Source organism: Macaca nemestrina, assembly GCF_043159975.1.
Source record: "Macaca nemestrina isolate mMacNem1 chromosome 4 unlocalized genomic scaffold, mMacNem.hap1 SUPER_4_unloc_4, whole genome shotgun sequence".
Lineage (NCBI taxonomy): Eukaryota > Metazoa > Chordata > Mammalia > Primates > Cercopithecidae > Macaca > Macaca nemestrina.
In genome coordinates, this window is record NW_027257558.1 from 136,391 (window position 1) to 150,580 (window position 14,190).

The 14,190-nt window shown below is 41.2% G+C and overlaps 1 pseudogene; it reads right to left on the bottom strand.

Annotated features, from left to right (window-relative positions):
- Positions 1-6,740: 6,740 nt before the first annotated feature.
- LOC139361046 (zinc finger protein 669-like) lies at positions 6,741-13,902 on the bottom strand (annotated as a pseudogene).
- Between the last annotated feature and the right edge of the window lie 288 nt (positions 13,903-14,190).

Consider the following 14,190-nt stretch of genomic DNA (forward strand, 5'->3'; position numbering starts at 1 on the left):
GGGCCAGAAGTTGATAACGACCAATTCAGAGCAACCACTGAATTCAATCCTCTTACAGATACACGAGAAGTTGGCGAAAAACTGAATGTCGACCATTCTATGGTCATCCAGCATTTGAAGCCAATTGGAAAGCTGAAAAATCTTGATAAGTGGGTGCCTCATGAGCTGACCAAATATTTTAAAAATCATCCTTTGGAGTGTCATCTTTTCTTATTCTATGAAACAATGAAACATTTCTTGATCAGATTGTGACATGCCATGAAAAGTGGATTTCATACAACTGCCAGCTCACTGGTTGGACTAAGAAGAAGCTCCAAACCACTTCCCAAAGTCAAACTTGTACCAAAAAAAGGTCATGGTCACTGTTGGGTGGTCAGCTGCCAGCCTTCTGGCAGTTTTTGAATCCACTACAGTTTTTGAATCCTGGTGAAATCATTACATCTGAGAAGTATGCCAAGTTAATCGATGAGATGCATGGAAAACTGCAGCACCTGGAGCTGGCACTGGTCAACATGAAGGGCCCAGTTCTCCACAACCCATGACCACATGTCATACAACCAGGGCTTCAAAAGTTGAATAAACTGGGCTATGAAGTTTTGTCTCATCTGCCATATTCATCTGACCTCTCGCCAACCAACTACCACTTCTTCAAGCATCTTGACAACTTTTTGCAGGGAAAACACTTACACAACCAGCAGGATGAAGAAAATGCTTTCCAAGAGTTCATCGAACCCTGAAAGCACGGAATAAACAAGTTTATTTCTCATTGACAAAAATGTGTTCAATGTAATGGTTTCTTTTCTTTTTTTAAGACCGAGTCTCACTCTGTCACCCAGGCCAGAGTGCAAAGGTGCAATCTCGGCTCACTGCAACCTCTGCCTCCTGGGTTCAAGAGATTCTCCTGCCTAGCCTCTTGAGTAGCTGGGATTACAGGCACATGCCACCACACCCGGCTACTTTTTGTGTTTTTAGTAGAGACGGGATTTCACCACGTTGGTCAGGCTGGTCTCAAACTCCTGACCTCGTGATCCGCCCGCCTCAGCCTCCCAAAGTGCTGGGATTACAGGCGTGAGCCACTGTGTCCAGTCCATTGTAATGGGTTCTATTTTGATTAATAAAGATGTGTTGCAGCCTAATTATAAAAATTTAAAATTCACGGTCCAAAACCACAATTACTTTGGCACCAACCTAATAATAGAAGAATTAAAAGAGGCCTTTATATTAGAGAACCCATGGATGATAAAGTAATAAAGAATATTACAATCTCCATAACCCACAAACTTGGTAACTTAGACCAACTGGATGAATTAAAAGACACAATCTATTAATACTAAAACATAGGAGAAATAGGTCATCTAAATATATTGATAACTATTTTAAAAATGGAATCAATACCTAATAACCTTACAGAAAACCTATATATTCCAAAAATCTGACATTCTGACACGTTATTCTAACTGGTAGGATTCGGGGATTTCCATTTTGATAAGAACATAGGTGAGTCGCACACACTGACTTTTACTGCTCATTGGTCAGGAAACCTATGTCCACCATAGGATACTGCAGAGCGATGTGTTTTGGAGAATTTAGCAAGATAATATGATTTTCAGAGTTAAAGGAAGACAACCTGTTTTATGTACAGTAATTCCTCATAATATCACAGGGGATACCATATTTAAATTTTGGGGTATCCCCAGGTATAATTCTTATTTGAGCCACATGTGAATTTCAGACACGGAGGCTGCCCAACTTTGGTGGCTTGCAACAGATGTGGAAGTTAATTCACAACCTACTTTGTGGAGGCATAAAATTCAATGAGCACTCATTTAGCATTTTATTTGAAATACTATTTTTGTAAAGTTTGCATTTCCAATTAGGTGAAATTTTAAACCTGTTTCAGTTCTTATCCACTTTTTTTTTTTTCCCTGAGATGGAGTCTTGCCCTGTCACCCAGGCTGGAGTGCAGTGGCGTGGTCTTGACTCACTTCAACTTCCGCCTCCCAGGTTCAAGCAATTCTCCTGCCTCAGCCTCCCAAGTAGCTGGGATTACGGGTGCCCACCACCATGCCCGGCTAATTTTTGTATTTTTAGTAGAGATGTGGCTTCCCCATGTTGGTCAGGCTGGTCTTGAACCCCTGATATCTTATTATCTGCCCACCTCGGCCTCCTAGAGTGCTCGGATTACAGGTCTGAGCCACGGTGCCTCGCCTCTCCACTCTTTTAGGCAGAGGGGAGTAAGGTTTTCTTTAAGTTAGGAGGGACTCCCGTGTACCCAACCTATTTGTGTAAATTTCTTCCTTCAGAGTTCTTCAAATCAGCATCACCATTGTTAAAGGCCTCCCGCATGGTAATAATTGTGCTACAGGGTTTTACAAACATGAAGTTTATGTTTGGCTGAATTAACCTCCTTACTGTGACACAAGGGGGCCATAGGTGTTTTCACCAATTATGAAGCGGGTTCACTGTGCAATGGCTACCAACTTTTCTGAGTACAATGAGACCAAACACATTCATACATAAATTCCATGAAGTGAATTTATTACTTACAAATAGCAAACAAAAGACAACAGAAGTCTAGGATTCAATATGAACTGCTACCACAAGATCACGAAGGCTACCCAGAGCAGATGGATGGAGTTTTGACTGTAAATGCTTCACTTGCACCACAACTGAGGGACCCCAGAAAGAAGCCCACCTTGGGTTTTCTCAAATGATGTGGTTTGCTGGACACAAGTGTTAAAGGCCATTCTGTTTTGAGCAGGGACTATAACAGAGCCTGGGCTGTTCTGACCAATGTCACCTGATTATCAGGATATTGTCTTCTCAGCATATCATACAGTTATCTTGAGAACTACCAGTAAGAAAGGAAGGAAAATGGCCCTACATCCTTAAAACTGAAGGATCAGGATATTTGTTGTGACAGAAGCACAGACAGTAGCAACAGAGTGTTCTTGTGAGCCATGTACTAGTTCTCTTGACCGGAGCGTGGCACCTAACTGTCTTTCTCTTTCCTTTCAATGCAAACTGTTTCAGAATATGTTGAATATTTTGAGTTTCTACATCTACAGAGTTGAGGCACATGATCACTGGCAGTGTAGACTCTCTGCATGGTTACAGGAAAGAGTTCAGGAACCCATCAAGTCACATTGGAGGAGACCACCTAATCCTCCAGAGACTGTCACTTCATCTTCCTGGGGTTAGCTCCACACGCAGTAAGGCCATTATGTCTAAGGCCGGCAAGACTTGCCATCCGAAGATTCGACTTTTGACATGCTGATAAGCAGCAGTGATAAGAGAAGCCCACACACTCGCTAGGAATTTTTCAATGCAAGCAACTGAGACTCTTCTTCATATCCCTCGATAGGGGCTAATGTCAAACTCTTTCTTCCCAATTTCTGTACTCATCAGTGCCTGAACCATGAGGAACCATAGATGTACACCTCATCAGGAGGGTGTATGGGACAGCGGCAAGGGGAGCAGCAGCACAAGAAACAAACAAGGCCACTACTTCTGCCTACACAATAACTATTATCTTGGAGTGTACAATAATTAATAATGTTCACATGGTTGCCCTCAGCATACAGAGATGGTGACCAGAGTAGATGCAGGGACTACAGAGATACAGCCTGATCCTTGCTAATTAGGACTTAAGTGTTGGCTTATGTGCTGCGCTTCTGTGCATTAATAAGTCAGGGCCTCAAAACTGCCTGCTAAGCAAAGGCCAAATGTCATGCTGGGGTGCAATGAAGCATTCATGTCTAGGAGATGAGAGCATTTTAGTGTGGGAGAAGATGAAAACACCTGAAGATGACAGAACGCTGTGCAGACCAAAGGGAAAGCCCATCATCAGCTCACGGTTCTGACTCAGGTGACTGCTGATGTGTTACGGAACCGTCAGCGGACAGCAGGTAGGTCAAGTTGAGCAGGTGTCCTGCATGAGGGCTGGTCCATTCCATTTGTGTTGCCAATTATTTCAATAGCATCTCATGCACCCCACTGGTGAGGAAGGAATGAGCACCCTACGTTTACTGGCACCGTTAAACACATAACATCTATTACTAAACAGAAAAACCAGACATCAGTTATTAATTACATATAGGAGGATGGTGTAAGCTCCCATAGGCCCAAACAGGGATTAACTTAGGAGCAGAGAGTGGTATAGCATGAAAAAAGTGAGGATGTTCCTTTTTTTTTTTTTTTTTTTTTTTTTGGAGACAGAATCTCTCTCTGTCACCCTTGCTGGAGCGCAGTGGTTTGATCTCAGCTCACTGCAAGCTCCGTCTCCGGGGTTCACAACATTCTCCTGCCTCAGCCTCTCTAGAAGCTGGGACTACAGGCACATACCACCACACATGGCTAATTTTTTGTATTTTTAGTAGAGACGGGGTTTCACCGTGTCAGCCAGGATGGTCTGGATCTCCTGACCTCATGATTCACCGGCCTCGGCCTCCCTAAGTGCTGGGATTACAGGCGTGATCCACTGCACCCGGCCGAGGATGTTCCTTTGTTCCTACAGGACTATGTGATTGCTTTGTCTGTTGGCTGGTAGGGAACTGAATCATGTCACACAGACTGGTAAGACTGTAATACTCTAAAAAACAATATATAAACTATCATATCATAATGGTGCAATACTATCTACTACAATGAGAAAGGCATCGATGAAAAACCGAATGATATCATATGTGACTGAGAGATTGAATGCTTCCTCCCTCAGATTGGTTACAACATGTTGTGCTATCACAGTCCTCTCTCCTTCATTCAAAGTGAATGATCCAAATAATAGACAGAAATAATAAAGAATAAAGGGCAACACATGCAAAGAACTCACGAGATGATAATCCATGGTAAAATTTATGTACTTAGGAATTAATACTAACTCATTATTAGCAAAAAATAAACATCTTTACATCAAGAGTAGTTTTTCCTTTAATAAAGAAAGGTGGAATGTGTATAATGAACAAGGGATAATCAAAATTTGCCAAATGAGGCTAGTAAGACAATCCCAACAATTCACAATCATTATTCACTGGTCCATTAATCACAGGACAATACATACAAATGAAACTTACCTGAACGGGTGCAGTGGCTCATGTCTGTAATCCCAGCACGTTGGGAGGCCAAAGTGGGCAAATCATGAGGCCAGGAGTTCAAGACCAGCCTAGCCAACATGGTGAAATCCTGTCTTTACCAAAAATACAAAGAATTAGCTGGACATAGTGGTGGGCACCTGTAGTCCCAGCTACTCGGGAGGCTGAGGCAGGAGAATCACTTAAACCCAGGAGGCGGAGGTTGCAGTGAGCTGAGATTGCACCACTGTACTCCAGCCTGGGCAACAGAGGGAGATTCCATCTCAAAAAAAAAAAAAAAATGAAATAAAAAAAATTAAATGTACCTACATATTAGAAAAATTAAATTCAACCATGAATCCAGCACATTATCAAATGAATAGACAAAAATTCTATCAACAAACTTAATATCATTATCTATGAAACTCAAGTACTACTGCTTAAAGAGCATTTACGGAACTCTCACCTCAAGGTTTCCCGCAAAACAAAGTGAAATGCATACTCAAGACTCTTTAAGAATGAGCCACTGATAAAAACAATATACTTGTAACTTGTGTAACATTTCATACATTTTTTTCAAGCACTGCACCATAATTAATTTCCATCAGGCTTTCCAAATTAGAAAAGCTTCACTTATAGAACTTCTTTCCCATGGGAGTTTTCACATGACTTTTCAAGTAAATGTGAAAACTGAAAATATTCTTGCAGTTTCTAAACTATTAGAGTTTTAATCCTGTGTACGTTCTTGTATTTACAAGGTCCAGCCAGCTACAGTGTGCATTTTCATATGTCCTTGAGTGGGTATGAGAGAAATGAAACATTCCCACATTCTGGACATTCATAGGGTTTTTCTCAGGAATCAGCTGATGTCTTCAAATGGAACTAACATAACTGAAGGCCTTACCACAAATTTAGATTCAAAAGGCTTTTCTCCACTCTGAGTCCTCCCAAATCTTCAAAAACAGGAAAATCTGAAGGCCTGACCACATTTCCTACATTCTTAAGGTTTCTGTGCAATGTGAGCCTTTTCATGCTTATGAGGGAATGGGAAAGAGTATATGTTTTACCACATTTCTTACATTCAAGGGGCTTTATTTATTTATTTATTTATTTATTTATTTATTTTCTTTAATTTTGAGATGGAATCTCACTCTGTAACCAGGCTGGAGTGCAGTGGCACAATCTCGGCTCCCTGCAACCTCCGCCTCCTGGGTTCAAGTGATTCTCCTGCCTCAGCCTCCTGAGTACCTGGGATTACAAACATATGCTACCACACCCAGCTAATTTTTGTATTTCTAGTAGAGACGAGGTTTCACCATGATGGCCAGGATGGTCTCGATCTCCTGACCTCGTGATCCGCATGCACAGGGCTTTCCCCCAACCCCCTGTGGCTTTTTATGTCCTTTAAAAAGAACTAAGACAACTGAAATGTGCCACCATGCCCAGTTAATTATTTTCTTTTTTCTTTTTTTTTTTTTTTTCTTTTTGAGATGGAGTCTCGCTCTGTCGCGCAGGCTGGCATGCAGTTGTGCGATCTTGGCTCACTGCAAGCTCTGCCTCCCAGGTTCACACCCTTCTCCTGTCTCAGCCTCCCGAGTAGCTGGCTTGAGCCAGCGTGCCTGGCATTATTTTATTTTTTCTAGAGACAGGGTTTCACCGTGTTGCCCAGGTTGTTTCACATTGTTTTAATCCGGGCTGGTTATGAACTCCTGGGCTCAAGCAATACACACACCTTGGCCTCCCAAAGTGCTGGGATTATAGGCCGAGTCACTATACCCAGCCTCTATATCATGACTTCTTTCATGGCGAGTAAGATGACTGGAACGAGCGTAGTCTTTACCGCATCTCTTACATTCATAGGGTTTTTCTCCAGTATGAATTCTTTCGTGGAGGTGAGGGGAACTGAGACGACTGAAGGCTTGGTCACATTGTTTACATTCATAGGCTTTCTCTCCAGTATGAGTACTTCTATGGTTACAAAGGGAACTCAAATGACTAAAGGCTTCGCCACATTGTTTACATTCATAGGGTCTCTCTCCAGTATGAATGCTTCCATGGTTACGAAGGGAAGTGGGACAGCTGAAGGCTTTATCACATTTGGTACATGTATCGGATCTTTCTCTAGTGTGAGTCCTTTCACGCATCTTAAAACAACAAGAAAATCTAAATGTTTTCCCACATTCCTTACATTCCTAGGGTTTCTCTCCAGTGTGAGTTCGTTCATGTATTAGACAACAACCGGAAACAGTGAACGCTTTACCACATTGTTTATATTTATAGGGTTTTTCTCCTGTGTGAGTTCTCTGATGTCTTTCTTTCTTTTTTTTTTTTTTTTGTAAAATAGAAGTTTATTAACTGTTGGCCAGTGATTTCTTTTTTTTTTCATTAATGGTTAATGTTTTTTTTAATTTATTTATTATTATTATACTTTAAGTTGTAGGGTACATGTGCATAACGTGCAGGTTTGTTACATATGTATACTTGTGCCATGTTGGTGTGCTGCACCCATCAACTCGTCATTTGCATCAGGTATAACTCCCAATGCAATCCCTCCCCTCTCCCCCCTCCCCATGATAGGCCCCGGATCTGATGTCTTTCAAATGAATTGAGAAAATAAAACACTTTCCCACATATCGTACATTTATAACTGGATTTCCACTGTACATTATCATGTGTCTTCTAACACCTGGAACAGAAACGAAGAATTTCCCACATTGTTCACATTTATATTGCTTCTCTCCGTATGGTTTGTATCCTGAGTGAGCCAGGATGTGCCTATTAAGGAGGGAATGATGTACAAAGACTTTTCCACAAACACTGCTTTCACATTGTTTTAATCCAGTAGAAATGTTCTCATTCAGATCAAGATTTGGAATTTGGCTGACTACTTGTCCATACTGTCTACCTTCTTTGCTTTCACACAGTCTCTGTACCACATGATTTCTGTAAAAAATGACAAGCACATTATTATTGGTTGGTTTAATAACTTTCTACTTACTAATAGGTCTTGGCCTTACACTGCAACCAATACCAAGGAAAATGCATTGTTATTATTATTATTATTATTATTATTATTATTGCCATGATTGAATTATTTGAAAGTAAATGGGTTACTACTGAAAACACAGCTACCACCTGCATGGCTATGACCAAATTAGTAACATTCATATACACAATTTTGTAGTGCTATTTTCAAGTAAACTGTTTTCCAAACACTGACTGCTACCTTGAAGTACGTTACATTTTGGGTGAAATTTTTCTAAAAAAAATAAATTTCAAGTGACTCTATTTGTTTTGATTGCTTGTTTTTAAGTTCATGACAAGCTAAGATTCCTTCAGAGGACTTTATTTCCTCTTCTCAGTGCAAATTATCTTATATCTTTCCCAAGTTTTTCAAAGTGATCTTCAATATTCTGGTCTTTCCATTTGTTTCCTAAAATGCAGACCCACAAAATTATCATGAATTATTACAAACTACAGAAACATTACTAGATTTCATGTTCATTGTACACAGTGCCCATGCCTGATTTCTTCACCAAATCATTCCCTTGCCACATTCCAAATCACAAATAGCACTGATGATAGGGAAATACTTCTGTAATTAAGTGAAATGTGTTGTCATTCTTACCTACAGAAGCCAGGTTCCTGCAGGTTTCCTGCATCACTTCTCTGCAGAGATTCTTCTGAGAAGAATCTACCAAAGCCCATTCCTCCTGGGTAAAGTTCACAGCCACATCCTCAAAAGCCATGGAGTCCTAGAACATTCCACATATGTGGATAGTAGGACGGGTGAGACTGACAGCACTGGGAATCTATACTCAATCCATAAGCTGTTTACATGATTCTAAAATTTCCAAGCATTTATTCTATGACTTGATTGTCACAACTCTTACTCTGTTCACACATACTCCCTCCCACACAGCAGTACTAATGTGAGAATTGAACTATTCAAAAAGGCAACAGCAAAGTAGAAACACCTATCTCATAAGAGAATCCAGGGAGTAAGATGTGCTGCTAGGAGTTACCTTTTAACTTCACTTTGTACATTTCTAGTATCTGTCATAATAAAGTTCTACCTGATGTACATAAAGGAGTTAATATTATCAGTCCTGAGACTACTTATTCTTAAAAATGTCTGCTCACAAAGTTCCATCTTTGTTTGTATTAGTAACTTACATTTTGAAAGGGATTCCACCAACCCAAGTAATAAGAATGATTCACTGCATCTAAATGGCTTATGCAATATATTTGCCAAAACTTTTTTGCCGAAGATCTATTATTTTCACTGCAGTGGTGCTTAGAGAACCAGACACCAAACCACAGTCTGAACACTAAGTGTTCAATGAGTTTCCCTGGTACACAATATTTTACATGTGCTGTCACTTATTAACTGGGGAGTTGAGCCCATTCCATGTGATTATACCAAAAGAGAGTAGGCTTATTAAATTTAATTGAGTAGTAAATAAAACCAATAATTGATATTGGACAATATTAATACAATAATTTTTCAAATTTCTGTTGCACAATGTCAAGGTAGAAAGGAATAAGAGTAAATACGACACCTGTTTTTAAAAAAGGACATTAATGTCACCACTTCCAGATGCTATTCCTATGAAATCACATAAATTCCCAAATCAGGTTTTTTTTAGGCAGGAAAAATTACTTTTTCATGCGTAGTAAAAATGACAAATGCCTAATGCTTTTTAGTCATCTAAAAAAAGAGTGATGGCTTGTCTAACATACTTCTAAGATTTTCAAACGAAAATACTCAGGACAGCACAGTATTAGCAGAGAGATGAGCAAGCAGACCAATGGGAAGAAGTCTTAATGACCCAGCATTTAAATGAAAAGTTGATGAGTGATAGAGTAGGCACTGTAGAATAGAAAAAGAAATCACATGCACTTTAAAATATGAGGCAAACCAGGCTGGCATCTGCTTAGGAAAATCCACTGCATTCTTCTCTATTCCATGATCCATAATCAACTTATTATATATTCAAATATGAAAGATAAAACCAGAACACTTTCAGAAGTCACAGAAAGATTTTTTTTTTTTTTTTTTTTACGAAGGATTAGGCAGAATTTCTTTTATGTAAGAAAACAGTGATAAAGGAACAGACAAACTCAAACATATTAAAATTTAGGGAATAAAAATAAAATAGTGTGGGCAGGGCATGGTGGCTCACGCCTGTAATCCCAGCACCTTGGGAGGATGAGGTGAGCAATCATCTGATGTCAGGATGTTGAGACCAGCCTGGCCAACATGGCAAAACCCCGCCTTTTTGCTGTTTGTATTTTTTGTTTTTTGAGACGGAGTCTTGCATTGTCGCTTGGGCTGTGGTGCAGTGGCAAGATCTTGGTTCACTGCAACCTCCACCTCTCGGGTTCAAGCAATTCTCTTGCCTCAGCCTCCCAAGTAGCTGGGATTACAGGTGTCTGCCACCATGCTCAGCTAAATTTTTTTTTGTATTTTTAGTAGAGACAGGGTTTCACCATGTTGGCCAGGCTGCTCTGGAACTCCTGACCTCGTGATCCACCCACCTTGGCCTCCCAAATTGCTGAGATTACAGGCCTGAGCCCAGTGCCAGGCCTAAAACCCCGTGTTTACTAAAAATGCAAAAATTAGCTGGGTGTGATGGTGGGTGCCTATAATCCCAGTAACTCGGGAGGCTGACACAGGAGAATCACTTGAACCCGGGAGGCAGAGGTCGCAGTAAGCAGAGATAGTGCCACTGCACTTCAGCCGGGCTACAGAGCAAGACAGTGTCTCCAAAACAAAAAAACATAAAACAACACCAAAAAACCCCTCAGATATCCAGATAAGAGGACACAGATGTGTCCACTGTCATAAATTCTTCACCATGCTACAAGAGGGGAACTGACATTTTGGTGAATCCTTGTAAATCATCAATTTATCTATCATACTTTTATTTCACCAGTAGCATTCACAAAGCTAAGTCCTACAATTCCATTTGAAATTACCCTTGAAAAGAACAGACCTTTAAATCTTACTACACTCACTCTGGGGAAGAAATAAATATGAACTTTTAGCAAATAAAATACGTCATTTTACCTTGCTACTTTGGAAATAGTACCTTTATCTTTCAAACTGTACTGACAACATGTATCTTACAGTCAATGAAAAACTGAAACTCATGGCCGGGCGCGGTGGCTCAAGCCTGTAATCCCAGCACTTTGGGAGGCCGAGACGGGCGGATCACGAGGTCAGGAGATCGAGACCATCCTGGCTAACACGGTGAAACCCCGTCTCTACTAAAAAATACAAAAAACTAGCCGGGCGAGGTGGCGGGCGCCTGTAGTCCCAGCTACTCGGGAGGCTGAGGCAGGAGAATGGGCGTGAACCCGGGAGGCGGAGCTTGCAGTGAGCTGAGATCTGGCCATTGCACTCCAGCCTGGGCGACAGAGTGGGACTCCGTCTCAAAAAAAAAAAAAAAAAAAAAAAAAAAAAAGAAAAACTGAAACTCATATAAGCGGACAAGCCTTATCAAGGTAACAAACTCAGGGAGAGGCAGCGCTGACTCCAACACAGACCTTTCTAAGTGTCACGGCAGGCCATTCTATCCCTCAGGACACCCACCCTGTTCAGTAAAGTCCTCAGTGACCACCTAGGAGGCACTGGCACTGCTCTTTGTCCTCCTGTGTGCCTTGAGTGCATTTTCATATTCAGGTTCTTGCACATCCTCTCTGGGGTGGGTTTTCCTTGTCCTTTGGGACAGTTTTTCTCTCTTCACAAACCTGAGACAATCTAGAGAGCAGAAATCATTTCTGCCCTTTCCTCTCAATATCAGCATCCCATTGGCAGACCGTCAATGTGTCTCTGAGGAATAAAAGCTCCGGCTGGAGGAACAGTTTTAATGACCTAGCTTTAATGACATTATGTTGTATTGTCCATTCATTTTAATGTCCTAAAATTTTAATAACCCTAAGGGGTCACCATTTTAGATGAAACTATACCAGGAGATTCCTCTAAGGCCAAGAGCATCCAGCTGCTCCCCTGAGAGACTCTACCCCCTACCTCAGGCTGTCCTTGGGGATGAGATGACCCCGGGGCTGATACTCACTAGACCCTCCGATAGACATGGCCACAGCGGGTATCCTGGATCATCCCCAGACAGTTCTAAAATGCCAGGACTAGGAAAAGACAGGAGGGTGTCTGAGGACACAACACCCTGTAAAGTTTTCACGGGGGGACCTCAACCTAAAGACATTTTGGTAATATGTACACTTAGGAAAGATGAAAAGAAGAGAGGCACAAAGATTTTCTTTTTATAGTAGTATGTCAGATGATTTATTCTCCGCTTTCCTCTCTTGTAAAATGTTTGGAAACAGAAAAATATTTTGGACAAGGTGGCTCACGCATGCATTCCCAGCGCTTTAAGAGGCCGAGGTGGGCGATCAGTTAAGGTCAGGAGTTCAAAACCAACCTAACCAACATGGCAAAACCCTGTCTCTACTAAAAATACAAAAATTAGCTGAACGTGGTGGTGGGCGCTTATAAGCCCAGCTACTTGGCACGCTGAGGCAGGAGAATCACTTGAACCCGGGAGTCAGAGGTTGCAGTGAGCTGAGACTGCGCCATTGCACTCCAGCCTGACGACAGGGCAAGACTCCGTCTCAACAACAACAACAAAATATATATATATATAAACATACATTTAAAATTACTACATGTAGATAGTATTTGAAGTCATGGGACTGACTGTAGGTAGAAACAAGAGAAGGCAAGGAAAGGTTTTATATTGATATTTATATATAATTATATAAAATATACATAATTATAATATATAAATATATCATATAGGCTGGGCACAGTGGCTTACACCTGTAATCCCAGCAATTTGGGAGGCCGAGGTGGGCAGATCACCTGAGGTCAGGAGTTTGAGACTAACCTGACCAACATGGAGAAATCCCATCTCTACTAAAGATACAAAAATTAGCCAGGCATGGTGTTGTGTGTCTGTAATCCCAGCTACTCAGGAGACTGAAGCAGGAAAATCCCTTGAACCCAGGAGGTGGAGGTTGCGGTGAGCCCAGATTGTGTCATTGCACTCCAGCCTGGGTGACAAGGGTTAAACTCCAACTCAAAATAAATAAATAAATAAATAAATAAAACAAGAAATATATATTTATGTCTAAATATATAATTATAATACATACATGTATATGTAAACATACATTTATTATAAATTTGTTAATATATGAAATATGTTTATTTCTGAGACAGGGTCTGGTTCTGTCACCCAGACTGGAGTGCAGTGGCACTATCATAGCTCATTGGAGCCTTGAACAGGTGGCTCAAGCGATCCTCCCACCTCAGCCTCCTGAGTGGCTAGGATTGCCTGCACACACCACCATGCCTAGCTAATTTTAAATTTTTTGTGGAGACAGGCTCTTCCTTTTTTGCCTAAGCTGGTCTTGAACTCCTGGGCTCAAGTGATCTTCCTGCCTCAGGCTTCCAATGTGTTAGACGTGGGCCACTGCATCTGGTTTAATGCATTTTTTAATTTGCGAGTTTATATTATTTGATATTTTTAAGTACTGAATGTGTTGAAAAATCAACTTGCAGAATTCCTGAACAATGGACGGTCAGCTCTCATGTCCTGGTTCAAATCGCCCCAGCACACCACGGCTAGAAACCTTTCAGCCAACTTCCACTTATATCTCCCGGGGCAGAACAATGTCACTTCGCCAATCCCCACTAAGAGGGACTCCGGAAAGGCATGAAACTATTCTGTTTTCTATAATGGAACATGACCAGGGAGAAGGCAGCTGGGAGGGCCAGCTGGGCCCTCCAACCAGCAGTGTCCACCATCGACCAACTGCCCTAGAACTACACCGTGCTGGGCATTTGGGACACTGTTATGAGCAAGAGTTTCCATTTTTCTTCTCATGGGACCTTCACGCTAGTGGCAAGAGACTTTTTTTTTTTTTTTTTTTTTTTTTGAGACAGAGTTTTGTTCTTGTCACTCAGGCTGGAGTGCAATGGTGTCATCATGGCTCACTGAAACCTCTGCCTCCTGGATTCAAGCAATTCTCCTGCCTCAGCCTTCGGAGTAGCTGGGATTACAGGATTGCACCACCACATCTAGCTAATTTTTGT